Source organism: Palaemon carinicauda, chromosome 26 (genome assembly GCF_036898095.1).
Source record: "Palaemon carinicauda isolate YSFRI2023 chromosome 26, ASM3689809v2, whole genome shotgun sequence".
Classification (NCBI taxonomy): Eukaryota; Metazoa; Arthropoda; class Malacostraca; order Decapoda; family Palaemonidae; genus Palaemon; species Palaemon carinicauda.
In genome coordinates, this window is record NC_090750.1 from 98,988,167 (window position 1) to 99,001,232 (window position 13,066).

Here is a 13,066-nt window from a genome sequence, read left to right on the forward strand (position 1 = left end):
GATATATATATATATATATATATATATATATATATATATATATATATATATATATATGTATGTATATATAGATATATATAGATATATATATATATATATATATATATATATATATATCTATATATACATACATATATATATATATATATATATATATATATATATATATACATATATATATACCGTATATATATATATATATATATATATATATATATATATATATATATATATATATATATACATATATATACCGTATATATATATATATATATATATATATATATATATATATATATATATCGTACAGTACGTGTATCACACACTCGTTCACTGGTATATTTTATTTTTCGTATATTGTCGTTATCGCTCTCCCCTCTCACTGATTTGTTAATTCCGGTATTTTCTTTCACCATTGTGTTTGAATTTTTGTGCTTTTCTTGACTGGTACAGGTTGTTTAAATACTCAAGCTCCAACCAAAAAATGTTGAGTTGCATTGACGAGAGTCTCTCAGTTCAAGCCTAACAGATTACCAGGAACATTAGTGACTACCGGTGTGTTCAATTTCCTCCCGCTTTCCCCTTCACTGCTGTGCCTTATTTTTTGATGATGCCGCTATCTACACCACGCCCCTGAAAGTACTGTCCTCCGCCAGCGGAGAAGCGTTTGCCTGGTTCTATCGCTCAGAATTCCAGTTTCGCATAAAGGGCTTGATCTGATCCTTCACCACAGCTGATGAAGTTGTGGCAGCCATCCCTGGGGACACCTTCCCGGAAATCTCTGATTGACTGTGCAAACAATAGGACACCCTCATACCATATAAAGACCTCCAATCATACCTATTGGAGCAGTACTCTTCGTCACCGGCCGCCTGCATAGCGAAACTTTTTCAGCTCTCTCAACAACCATTTGGGGGAACAAAAGGCTTTGCTAACCCTGAGGGAAATGACCAGTTTTGCTCGCCTGCAACCTGCCACTGACGGCTCTCCTCGGGAAGTGGCACCTACCCGAACCTGTATGTGCTGCCATCCCCAAGGTCGATTGCCCAGGAAGGACCTGATAACCAAAGTCAATGCCCTTATGAACAGCCATTTCACCACCTTCCAGACCTCAATGCTTTCACTCCTGACGAAATGGACAACTATTCAACATTGACTGAAATTGACATGAATGCGGTAGGACATAGAGCCCACCCCGTGATGTCCCACAGTGCTGACAAAGCTGCCCACCACGCACAAATACCACCCCTTGTTCATGCCCCAACCAACGACCTCTCCAGCCACTTACCAATGCCCATCGGCCGCAGATATGCTACTACCACTCCAAATTCGGGGCTGCTGAGAAGAAATATGTGAATGAGTGTCAGTGGCCGAAAAAACCTGTAAGCAGGTCATCGCTTGTGGCGGTGGCCTCCCCTGTCACTAATCTTTTTTTTTTTTTTTTTTTTTTTACATGACGCAGGTACATTCGTGGGATTTTTGATAGACACGAGTGCTGGCCATTCCCTTATGCCAAGACAACTCTCCAAAACATGAAGTAGTCTGTCTAAACCTGCCAACATCTGCCTGATAGCTTCCAACGGATCTGGGATACCCACCCATGGTTATGAAACCCTTGCATTATCATTTAGAAGTGCCAAATATATTTTGAAATTTTTCGTTGCCGATGTGACATTGCCAATTCCATTCCTATTTGCCAATTCCATTCCTATTTTCACCTCCTGGTCGATGTAGCTCACTGACAGTAAGTCAACATGGATTTGTACTCCTAAATGCCTCTCCAATCCACCCCTGTGACCTCTTTCTCCACATCAGCAAACCCACGGTTCCTGTGAAACACGGTATTTATTGTCATGTCAAGATGACGGGCCCCCCAATGTTTACCAGATTCAGACATCTGGCACCGAATCGTTTGGCAGCCGCTAAACAAGCATTCGCCGAAATGGGAGAAATGGGCCTTTGCCAAAAAGCTTCAAGCCCATGGTTGTCACCCTTACACATTGTCCTGAAGAAAGATGGCTCTGTATGTCTGACTGGGGATTACAGGCGTCTGAACATTCAGACAAAAACACACATCGTTGATATGACCTCCTACTTGCACAAAATGAAGATTTTCTCCACCATTAACCTCCTGAAGGGGTATTATCAGGTGCCCATGAACCCAGAAGACATCCCAAAGACTACCATCACCATCCCATTCTGTACAATCACCTTCAATGACTCCTTTATTGGCCTTCATAATGCTGGGGCTACTTTTCAACGTCTCATGGACGGCATCTTAGGGGACCTCCCCTTCAGTGTATGTTACGTGTACAACATGCTTGTGTCATTTTCCTCCAAAGAGGAAGACCTCCATCATCTACTCATCGTGCTCGACTGCCTGGTACGAAAAGTGTACATTTGGGGCCAAAGGAGTATCGATCTTAGGGCACCGCATCACTCTTGAAGGAGTCCACCCCTCCTTGAGAAGGTAGCAGCCATTCAGATCTTCCCCATACCCTTGGCCCCAAAGCACTGCAAGAATTCTTGGGCTTGATAAACTATTATCACTGTTTCCTGCCATCCATCGCCTCCACTCTTGCCCCCCTCTACACCTCCCTCAAGGGCAAGCCAAAAGACCTGAAGTAGGGTCCTCTTTAAGAAGCAGCCTTCTGCAATGTAAAGAATGCCTTATCAACCCCTGCTGCTCTCTTTTTCCCTGTGCCACATGCACCTCTCCTTCTCTCCACCGATTCCAGCGACATCGCTATTTGGGCTGTCCTTATGGCACTTCTTGAAAGGCATGCCCTTCGATTTTTGCACGGACCACATGTCTCTGGTGCATGCCGTCACTTGACAGCACGATGCCTGGTACGCCCGTCAATGCTGACATTTCATCACCATGGCTGAATACAATTGTACCCTTAAGCACAGCTCTGGCAAAATGAATTCTGTTGCCAATGCCCTGTCAAGAAACACATTCACATTTGATTGGATTACAACGCCTTGACAGAAGCCCAACGAAAAGATCCAGAATACTAGGCATCTAGGACATCCTGCACATCCCACCATTGGGAGGACGTCCCTCTCAATGACTCCAATGCCACCCTCCTGTGTGACATCAATGCTGGTAGACATAGAATGTGGATACCTTTCCCCATGCGCCGACAGGCGTTTGATTTCATTCATGGCCTTTCAAAACTCTCACGCCGATCTACTCCAGAGCTATTGAAGACAAAGTTAATTTGGTATAGCATTACCAAGGATGCTAAGAATTGGGTAAGCGCCTTTACTTCAGGCCAAACCTTAAAAGTACATCGACTCACGGATTTAGGAGTGGGCACCTTTCATCAACCTCAGCGGTGCTTTGCCCAGATTAACGTCAATGTTGTAGGGCCTTTACCATTAATCACAAGAACATCATTACCTGTTTACTGTCATCGACCTTTCCACTCGTTGGCCTTAAGCCATTCCAATGGAAACTGTAATGTCTGCCTCATGTACATGTGCCTTACTCTCAGCATGGATAGCAAACATATTACTTCCGAAAGGGGATCACTTTCACCTCTCACTTGATGACATCATTAGTGAATCTCTTGGATATCACCCTTCATCAGACAACAGCATACAATCCTGCTGCCAACGGTATGGTTGAACGTTTTTACCATACCCTCAAAGCATCGTTGGTATCCCGCTGCAAGAACTGCAACTGGTTTATTCAGCTTCCTTAGGTCCTCCTAAAGACGCCCTGGATGTCTCGGCAGCTGTAATGTTGTATGGAAACACATTGGTCGGCCACAGTATGCCTTTCACATGTATGTCATTTTTAAGGGAGAAGCCATGTACCTCACGTGTATCACACATGCTCGTACGCTGTAACGGTATTTATTTTTTTGTATATCGTCGTTATCGCTCTGCCCCCCTAAATTTCGATGTAGTCACTGACAACATGGTGACGAATTGGGATTAAGATGATAAAAAAAGGTTTCTTTTCAGTTTCTACTCCTGATGTCTGCTAGTTGATCTTAATGAAGTTATTATGGACCAGAAGGGGTCACTAGCTATCCTTTGAGGAATTTAGTCAATGAATCCTATGTGGACTTAGTCAGTCTATAGAAAATGAAAATGACAGAATGGCCACCAGTCCCAGGCGTAGTGGGGTGCTAAGAATTTTCTTGTTTATGAATAATAAAGATAAATTGGAAGCTGGTTGCAGCAAAACAAGAATGAATTTATGAAACATAATTTGGACATCTTTACCCAAAGTGAAACACGCTGTAAGCCGATTGGTAAAGAAATTTTAGATCAAGGCAATTATATATATCTACTTAGGAAGAACAGATGGAGATGGAAGAGAAGGTGTAAGAATGATGATCGCACTAAGAGCTGGAAAGGCATTACCGGAATGGAGAGCTGTAAATAGTAGCTTGTTAGTCATAAAGTTTAAATCAAAACAATGCAATATGAGTATTATAGTTTACTATGCACCAACAAATGATTCCCCTGCAGAAAGGAATGATGAATACTATGAAGAACTGCAGAGTGTAATAGATGAGATCCCACAGAGAGATATGAAAAGAGAGAGTGGTGACTTCAATGCTAAAGTTGAAAGGAATAATGAAGGTATAGCGAATGTGATGGGTGTTAAAGGTCTTGGCGAAGTTGCAAATGAAAATGGGGCCCATGTCATAAGTTTTTGTTCAATTAACAATCTTGTTATTGGAGGTACTCTTTTCCAATACAAGGACATCTATAGATATACATGGACTTCACTGTGTGGTAATTAAAAAAATCAAATAGTTCACAGAGCCATTAATAGAGAAGGAGGACAATACGAAATGTAAGAAGCTACAGAGGAGCAGATATTGGCAGTGATCACAAGCTCCTCATTGCCACACTACAGTTAAATCTGAAAATATCCAACAGAAATGTAGATAAAATACCTAAGTTTGATACAACAAAGCTTTTAGAAGATACCCTTGTAATTGAATTCAGGGATCAATTTGCAGTCTTAGAGACTTTAAGAGAAGAAGAGCAGACAATTAATGAAGAATGGTATGATGTTAAGAACGTATATCGGTTAGTTGGTAGTAGAGTCTTGGTATATGCAGTTACAAGGAGAAAACAATGGATAAGAAATGATTCTTGAGATACTATCAACATCGGGGACGGCGGCGTATACAGTTTAGGTAGGCCAAATATCCCAAGGGCACAAAGTATGTTTACTTCCCAAATAGAGCCTTCTGCGGTAGGTTGCAGGCAAACGAGGGCGAGTGAAGCCTTCTGGTACTTCAACGGTTGTTAAGAGAGCTGGAGAAGCTTTGGTATAAGGGGCCTGGAGATTTTGAGTACCGCTCCAGGAGATATGTTTTGAGGGCGTCAAGTTCTATTGGAGCATGCTCTTGGTCACAAAGCCAATTGGAGATTTCCAGGATAGTGTCCTTTGTGGATCACTGCCGGAAAGTAGTCTGTTTTCCTGCTTGAACGAGTCATGCCCTCGATGTGAAACTTATCTAATGGCGAAGAATGGCAGTTTCAGTGAAGATTTGTGGCTAGACGAGGCAGGGTCGGTGGGCGGATTGGAGGGCAGCATCATTAAAGGGTAGGGCGCAGTGGTGAGTGGGACGGCGGTGGGGAGCTAATCATTCCTATGGTACCACTAGGTTTTTCTATTATCGATGGGGGAGAGAGAGAGAGAAAAGAGGTATAGCATTTCAGTGTATGAGTGCGTATGGAATACACATGCATTACACACATTCCCCCAGCAGTACACCAGACAAAGTAAGTCTCTTCCGAACCCTTTGCTTACATTTTGTTACTTTTCTCGCTTCACCTATTCTGTTACCTCTTCATCCATCGTAGCATGATTATTGTAATTTTTACCGTATGCTTATTTATGTAATCCATAGACATTTTTCCACCATCCATGTTAATATTCATACCTTTATCGTTTTAGTTTTCTAATTTTCTTGGTCAAATTCACTCTCAACGTTTTCCTCTTGAAGAGAAAAAGTTTCATATATTTTCACTCCTAAAGTTTCTTGACACTGTCCCGACAGCACAATTTTATGAACATTATGTTCAGTATACTTTGAGTTTTCACATCACTTATCTGTAAAGAGTTTGAATTCCCCTCGGGTACAACTTTACAACAAACCTGCTACTCTTCTGCCTAGAGACACTAACTCAAGTTTTACTTCTATGAGACTGAATTTAAGTTACAAAAACTGGTCATTATACTACACATTATTACCATTCTCTATATTGCCCTTCTTATATGATAAGCTTTTTTTCAGAACATTTGTTTGCCATATACAGCATTTTACCTTTACTTTCAAACATGTCTCCTACTTGTTTCATAAAAAACGCTTAATCCAGGAACCCTTTTCTTTTCCTAAATCTGTACCTTTCTTATGTTGTTTTAAATTTTAAGCAAAAATGCTACTATACACCCTTCTTGTTAGAGGCCTACATAGATATCTTATGTCTTTATAATTTATACATAACTATTATAAGGTCTACCTCTATATACTTGAATATTTAGTGCTCTACTATATTCCACATTCAATAATACTTTAAAATATGTACTCCACTGATCCAGGATTATATTCACATCAGTCAGTATCTCTGCTCTTGCATATTTTATTTTCAAATATATTTTACTAATAACCTATCAATGCATTTGCTCTCTTGTAAGGCAAACGTTTATTTTTGCCAATGTACCCCTTCAGCTTCTCACATATATTTTGCCTCAGGTCACCGGTTTCTCCCTCCCCTCTTTTGGGACTGCCCTATCCAACCTTTTTGTATGCCTGAACATGCTCTTCTCTTCTGTCATGCAGCTGCACCCCAAATAATCCTTTTTTCCTTCACTAAACCATTCATTTCCTCAGCCTTCTCAATACCCTCTTCTACTCACAAACTCTCGTGAAACTCCTCATCTACTCGTTCCACTAAAATTTCTTTAACTAGAGCTCCCATTTCATCCATTTTCCCAGTATGTTCTCATGCAATTTGTGTTTTGGAAATACTCTTTACTTTGATTTTTCCTTTTTTTTTTCGTTACGCCATTAACTATTTTCATTTCCATAATAAATTTAGTTACTGGATAATTATTGCCGTAATTTATCCTTATTTACGACACTACTGTTATCCTGTGATTCCTGCCATTCCATTCCGGTTTTGCACCCCAAACTCATATTCTATAACGTGCCTTAATATATCCATTATTCAGTTTAAATGTTCTTATGTACTTATGATTTTGCCTTGTTTAGGGTCTCTGTTTCATTATTTTCACTTTGACACTCCATGGGAGTGGATAACACACCCCCCAAAAAAAAAAATATTTTGTATCAAGAATCTTCCAGTTTAAACCCCACCCTCACCACTGCGACGGGCCGAGAGAAGGTTGTGAACTCAAAGGCAGTGTGAAAGCAACTGAGTAAATTCATTATAGAACACTCTCCTTTATATACAAAACCTCAAGGCAACAGGAAATTACATGTTCGAGAAACAGACAATGTTACATAGGAGAAACGCAGACATATTTATTCTGGTTCTTTTTAGTGCGAGGGAAGAGGGAAGATACAAGCATAATATATACAAAAGGAATTATGTACGATCGTGTGACACGCAGTTGGTACACCACCATCCTATCAGTGTTCAGTTTCTTTGATATATTTTTTTTTTTATTCTAAGTTTCTCAACCAAAACAAACTCGTTACTGTTCTTTCTTTCTCAGTTATGTTATTTATATCCTTACGTTTCTTATGCTAATTAATATTTTTTTTTTCATTTTTATATACATGCATACTCATTGCCTTTGTTTCGTTTTCTTCATCAAATTGTTCATCGGCATTACAATATCTCCTCTTCCATATTGTGCATTTTCGGAATACCGGGAGCTAGAGTATTGGTGCCATTCAACATCCCTCTTCCGTATTGTTAGCTTTAGGAAAATTCTAATGCATAAAGCGGAAACAGGGATGCTTTGAAATGTAATTAATTTTCAATTGCCATCGGAATGCAATTAAAAACCCCAATAAGAGTTGCCGGGAGCTATCCAATGCGATATATAGTATTTGCATCTAAATTTTTGCCATTTAGATTTTTTTTTTCTTCATTTCAGTCGTCAACTAGCTTTGTTTTGTCGGTATTATAGGATAGAATTTGGTATTACGAATTTAGTGCCGCCTTTTTTAGTTATTTTTAAAGATTAGTGATCTGGAAGTCGACCTATGTAAGCCTACTGCCTTTTGGACATGTGCATTATTTCGGTGTGATTTTTGCGGGATGATACTTCAGGGAAACTAAAAATATCAAATGATGATATAAACATTATTATCATATGATTATTATTATTATTATTATTATTATAATTATTATTATTATTATTATTATTACTTGCTAAGCTACAACCCTAGTTGGAAAAGCAGGATGCTATAAGCCCAGGGGCTCCAACAGGGAAAATAGCTCAGTTTAGTGAGGAAAGGAACAAGAAAAAATGAAATATTTTAAGGAGAGCAACAGTATTAAAATAAATATCACTGTATAAACTATAAAAACTTTAACAAAACAAGAGGAAGAGAAATAAGATATAAGATAGAACAGTGTGCCCGAGTGTACCCTCAAGCAAAAAACTCTAACCCATGACAGTGGAAGACCATGGTACATAGGCTATGGCACTACCCAAGATTAGAGAACAGTGGTTTTATTTTGGAGTGTCCTTCTCCTAGAAGAGCTGCTTACCATAGCTAGAGTCTCTTCTACCCTTACAAAGAGGAAAGTAGGCCACTGAACAATTACAGTGCAGTAAGAATAATTGTTTGGTAATCTCAGTGTTGTCAGGTGTATGAGGACAGAAGAGAATATGTAAAGAATAGGCCAGACTATTCGGTGTGTGAGTGTATTGGCAAAGTAGTAGTACTATCTGGCCAGTCAAAAGACCCCATAACTCTCTAGTGGTAGTATCTCAACATTTTTGTAATGTTTTAAAACGAAATACTTAACTAATCATTTCTATCAACTTGAACTGAATATTTCACTATTTTTGTATGTTTGTATTGCCTTAAAGAATAACTGATTTTTCACTCTCTGTCTATCCGTGGATTTAAGTTGTGTAGCCAATCCTCTCAAGTTACTCAAATCTCAAAATGTTGAAAAGAACTAGTGTAACAAGCTTTGAATATATAAAAATGAACTTACGCCAAAAAAACAGAAAAATATCCTTTGTAATAATCTACAAACCACCTGGAACAAAAACAAGTATCTTTTTTACAACAGTGACGATTTAACAGTAAATGAACAATACGCGATATGAAATGTTAAATGTTAAATACTCTGAACGAACAAGGTAAAACGACAGTGGAGGTCCTGTAGAGAGTGTGGTTCCCCTGCTGTATGGGACCGGAAAAGCACCTATCAAAGAAAGAAAGAATATATAACTACAACGTGGGTCACGTAAAAACAAAAAAAGTGAGAAAAAAAGGTTACAGATATGGAAATACCGTCATTGTATCGCAGTGTGGACCACTTGTATCGAACGATGAGTTAATTTTGCGTGAAAGCTGATATGTAGAAATTGATTTGTCATCATTCTTTTTAGCATCTTCAATTTCTTTCAAATTCTAATAATTCTTTTTCTTTTAGATATCTTCTACCCCGAATAACAAAACATGTAATCGGGTGTAAGGCACACTTCATTTTGGCTTATGTCCCTTGTCACTGTCATTTGTCTCGTTTAAACTGGAGATAGTAAGAGATCTGCCATTGATTCTGAACTACACAGATAGGTAGTCAATCCAAAGGTTATGCCATTCCTAATTTCAGATTGGATTCAATAAATAGGATATTAGAATAGAGGAGGATACGATTTAATGCAATTTTAAGAATAATTTTCCAGTTAATAAACTTTTTGTTTTATTTCATTTGATATTTCATTCAATTCTATAAATGTCTTCGACTCTTTAATCAAATGTATTCTCCCATGAAGGGGCCAGACTGTGGAAGATGCTCGTCCTCCAGTTCCCAAGAAATATGAGATGAGATTCTTAGCTTCAAAATCCTTAGTCAGACATGTTGCGCTCCGGCACAGATAATTTACTACAAGGTACAGTACATAAATCAGTAATTACGTCAACGAAGGCACGGTGTGGTTTCTAAATGGCGCAACCTTTTGGAAGGTAATTCTATTACCTCTCCTCACTGGGCTATTTTCTCTGTTGGAGCCCTTGGGCTTATAGCATTTTGCTTTTCCAACTAGGGTTATAACTTAGCAATTAATAATGATATATATATAAATATATATATATATATATATATATATATATATATATATATATATATATATATGTATGTATATATATATATATATATATATATATATATATACATATATATGTATGTATATATATATACATATATATGTATGTATGTATACAGTATATATGTATATATATTCATAGATATACAGTATATATATATATATATATATATATATATATATATATATATATATATATATATATATATATATATATATTTCCGAAAGTTCTGTTGGGTGATCGGCAGTGACATAAGGACCTTAACGTAGATATTAAAGAAAAAAAATGAACCTTGGTTCGTGGGCGTCTTGTGTCAGAGTTTTAGGTGTACAATTACAAAGTTTTTTTTTTTTTTTCTTTATTTTTTTTCTATTACTCTGTATGTCGGAACTATCATAATATTAAAAAGAAAAATAAATATGTACATCATGACGCATATTATCATTATTTGAATTTTCCGATGATTCTAACATAATTAGGGCAGGTTTAATTGCTTTTTACTGACACATGATGTAATAAGTGATTGATGTAATAGTGTTACATATTTTTATTGCGAGGATATAGAGACTACCATTGCTCCCCATATTTCGAGAGGGCACTAAAAGAAGCAGGTTTTCGGGGTCCAGTAAATATCCGCACATGAGTCTTCTGACGAATCACTGCCAAACGTCCGTATAGCAGAGAGCGTCCAGCGACCGCTTTGGCCCTCTCCGGATTATAAGTGACGTTAGGCAGCAGGCAGAGTGACAACAGCAATTAACGGCAACTACAATAGCTTCTACAGCACCGACTAAGTGACGCCGATAGACTGCAGATCAATACGAGGTAGTAAACAACAATGAAACAAGGACTAGTTTCAGACATTGATCCCGATAAAATTTCAATCTGGTACAGATAGAGCTTGAGAAGCCTCTAAATGTATTTATTAATTTGTTTCTCAACTCCTCATATATATGTGTGTGTGTGTGTGCATATACATTTCATATATATACTCTATATATGGTTGTGTATGTGTATTATTATTATTATTATTATTATTATTATTATTATTATTATTATAAGGTAAGCTACAACCCCAGTTGGAAAAGCAGGATGCTATAAGCGCAAGGGCTCTAACAGGAAAAAATAATTCTGTGAGGGAAGGAAATAAGGAAATAAATAAACTATAAGTGAAGTAATACACAATCAATATATTTTTAGATCAATAACAATAATAAATTAGATCTATCATATATAGACTATAAAAAAAAACTTCAATAAAACAAGAGGAAATATAAATAAGATAGAACAGCATGTTCGAGAGTAGCCTCAAACAAGAGAACTCTAATCTAAAACCATGGTATAGAGGCCATGGCACTTCCCAAGACTAGAGAACAATGGTTTTATTTTAGAGAGTCTTTCTCCTAGAAGAGCTGCTTACCATAGCTAAAGAGTTTCTTCTACCCTTAACAAGAGGAAAGTAGCCACTGAACAATTACAGTGCAGTAGTTGTCTCCTTAAGCGAAGAAAAATTGTTTAGTCATCTCAGTGTTGTCAGGTGTATGGGGACAGAGGACCCAATAACTCTCTAGTGATAATATCTCAACGGGTGGCTGGACCCTGGTCAACCTACTACTTTTCTTTGTGTGTATATATATATATATATACATATATATATATGTATATATATATATATATATATATATATATATATATATATATGTATATGCAGGTAGCAGTTACGTTCCGACTTTTTTTTAGAGCCTCTGGTGTGATGGTTGGAAGCGACCTGTCCTTTCCTTCAAAGGGGCTAGGGTTCGATCCCAAGTATGAAGTAGAAATATATATATGTATATATATATATATATATATATATATATATATATATATATATATATATATATATATATTTATATATATAATGTGTGTGTGTGTGTGTGTACTGTATACTTATTTGTTAGGACTCTACTAACATTAACTTTGTATTCTCTATGCTCATGAACAGACTTAATCAAATTTACATATATAGGAGGAGCTCCATAATAACGCAGGACGCTCCACAAAATTGACTGTTGCAAACTATCAAAGGATTTTCATAATCCACAAATGGCTTCGAACGTGGATTTCTATATTCTACATATTATTGTACATGAAAGGAAAATTTGACCAGTACAACTACATTTTCTAAATGCTGCTTGTTCATATATCAACTTCTCATCAATCTTTGTCTCTGATCTCTTAAAAAAAACGCATACTATCGATTTTCATGAATATTGACGTAAGTCTGATGCCTCTGTAATTATTGCAAGCAATCACATTTCTTTTCACTACATTTGCACCAATTCTCCTAGCTTCTTGTCATCAGGTTTGGCCTCTTCATGCCACCACCTACAAAATAATCTTGTAAGTATTCTTAAAGTCACTTCATTTTCGGCCGATTTCATCTCAGCAGTTATTCCATCGTATCCCGGGAATCTCCATCTCTTGAGATTTTTAATGTTAGGTCTTCCTCAGCTTCATGTATATTAATCAAATCATTCTCTTAATATTTCCTATTCATGTCCTCACTAAGGGTTCCATCCAACGTTGCCCTTTTTCCTCGTCTGTTGTTATAACCGATCAATCTCCCATTTTTATGGGTTCATGCTTCTTCTTCTTTGCCTCCGTAGAAATTTCATTAATAATTCTATGAGCAATTCTTACACTATAGCTTTGTTAACCTCATCTCTTTTCCTGTCTAAATATTCTCTCCAGTCATTCCTGAATTTTCTTTTGACCTCACTATC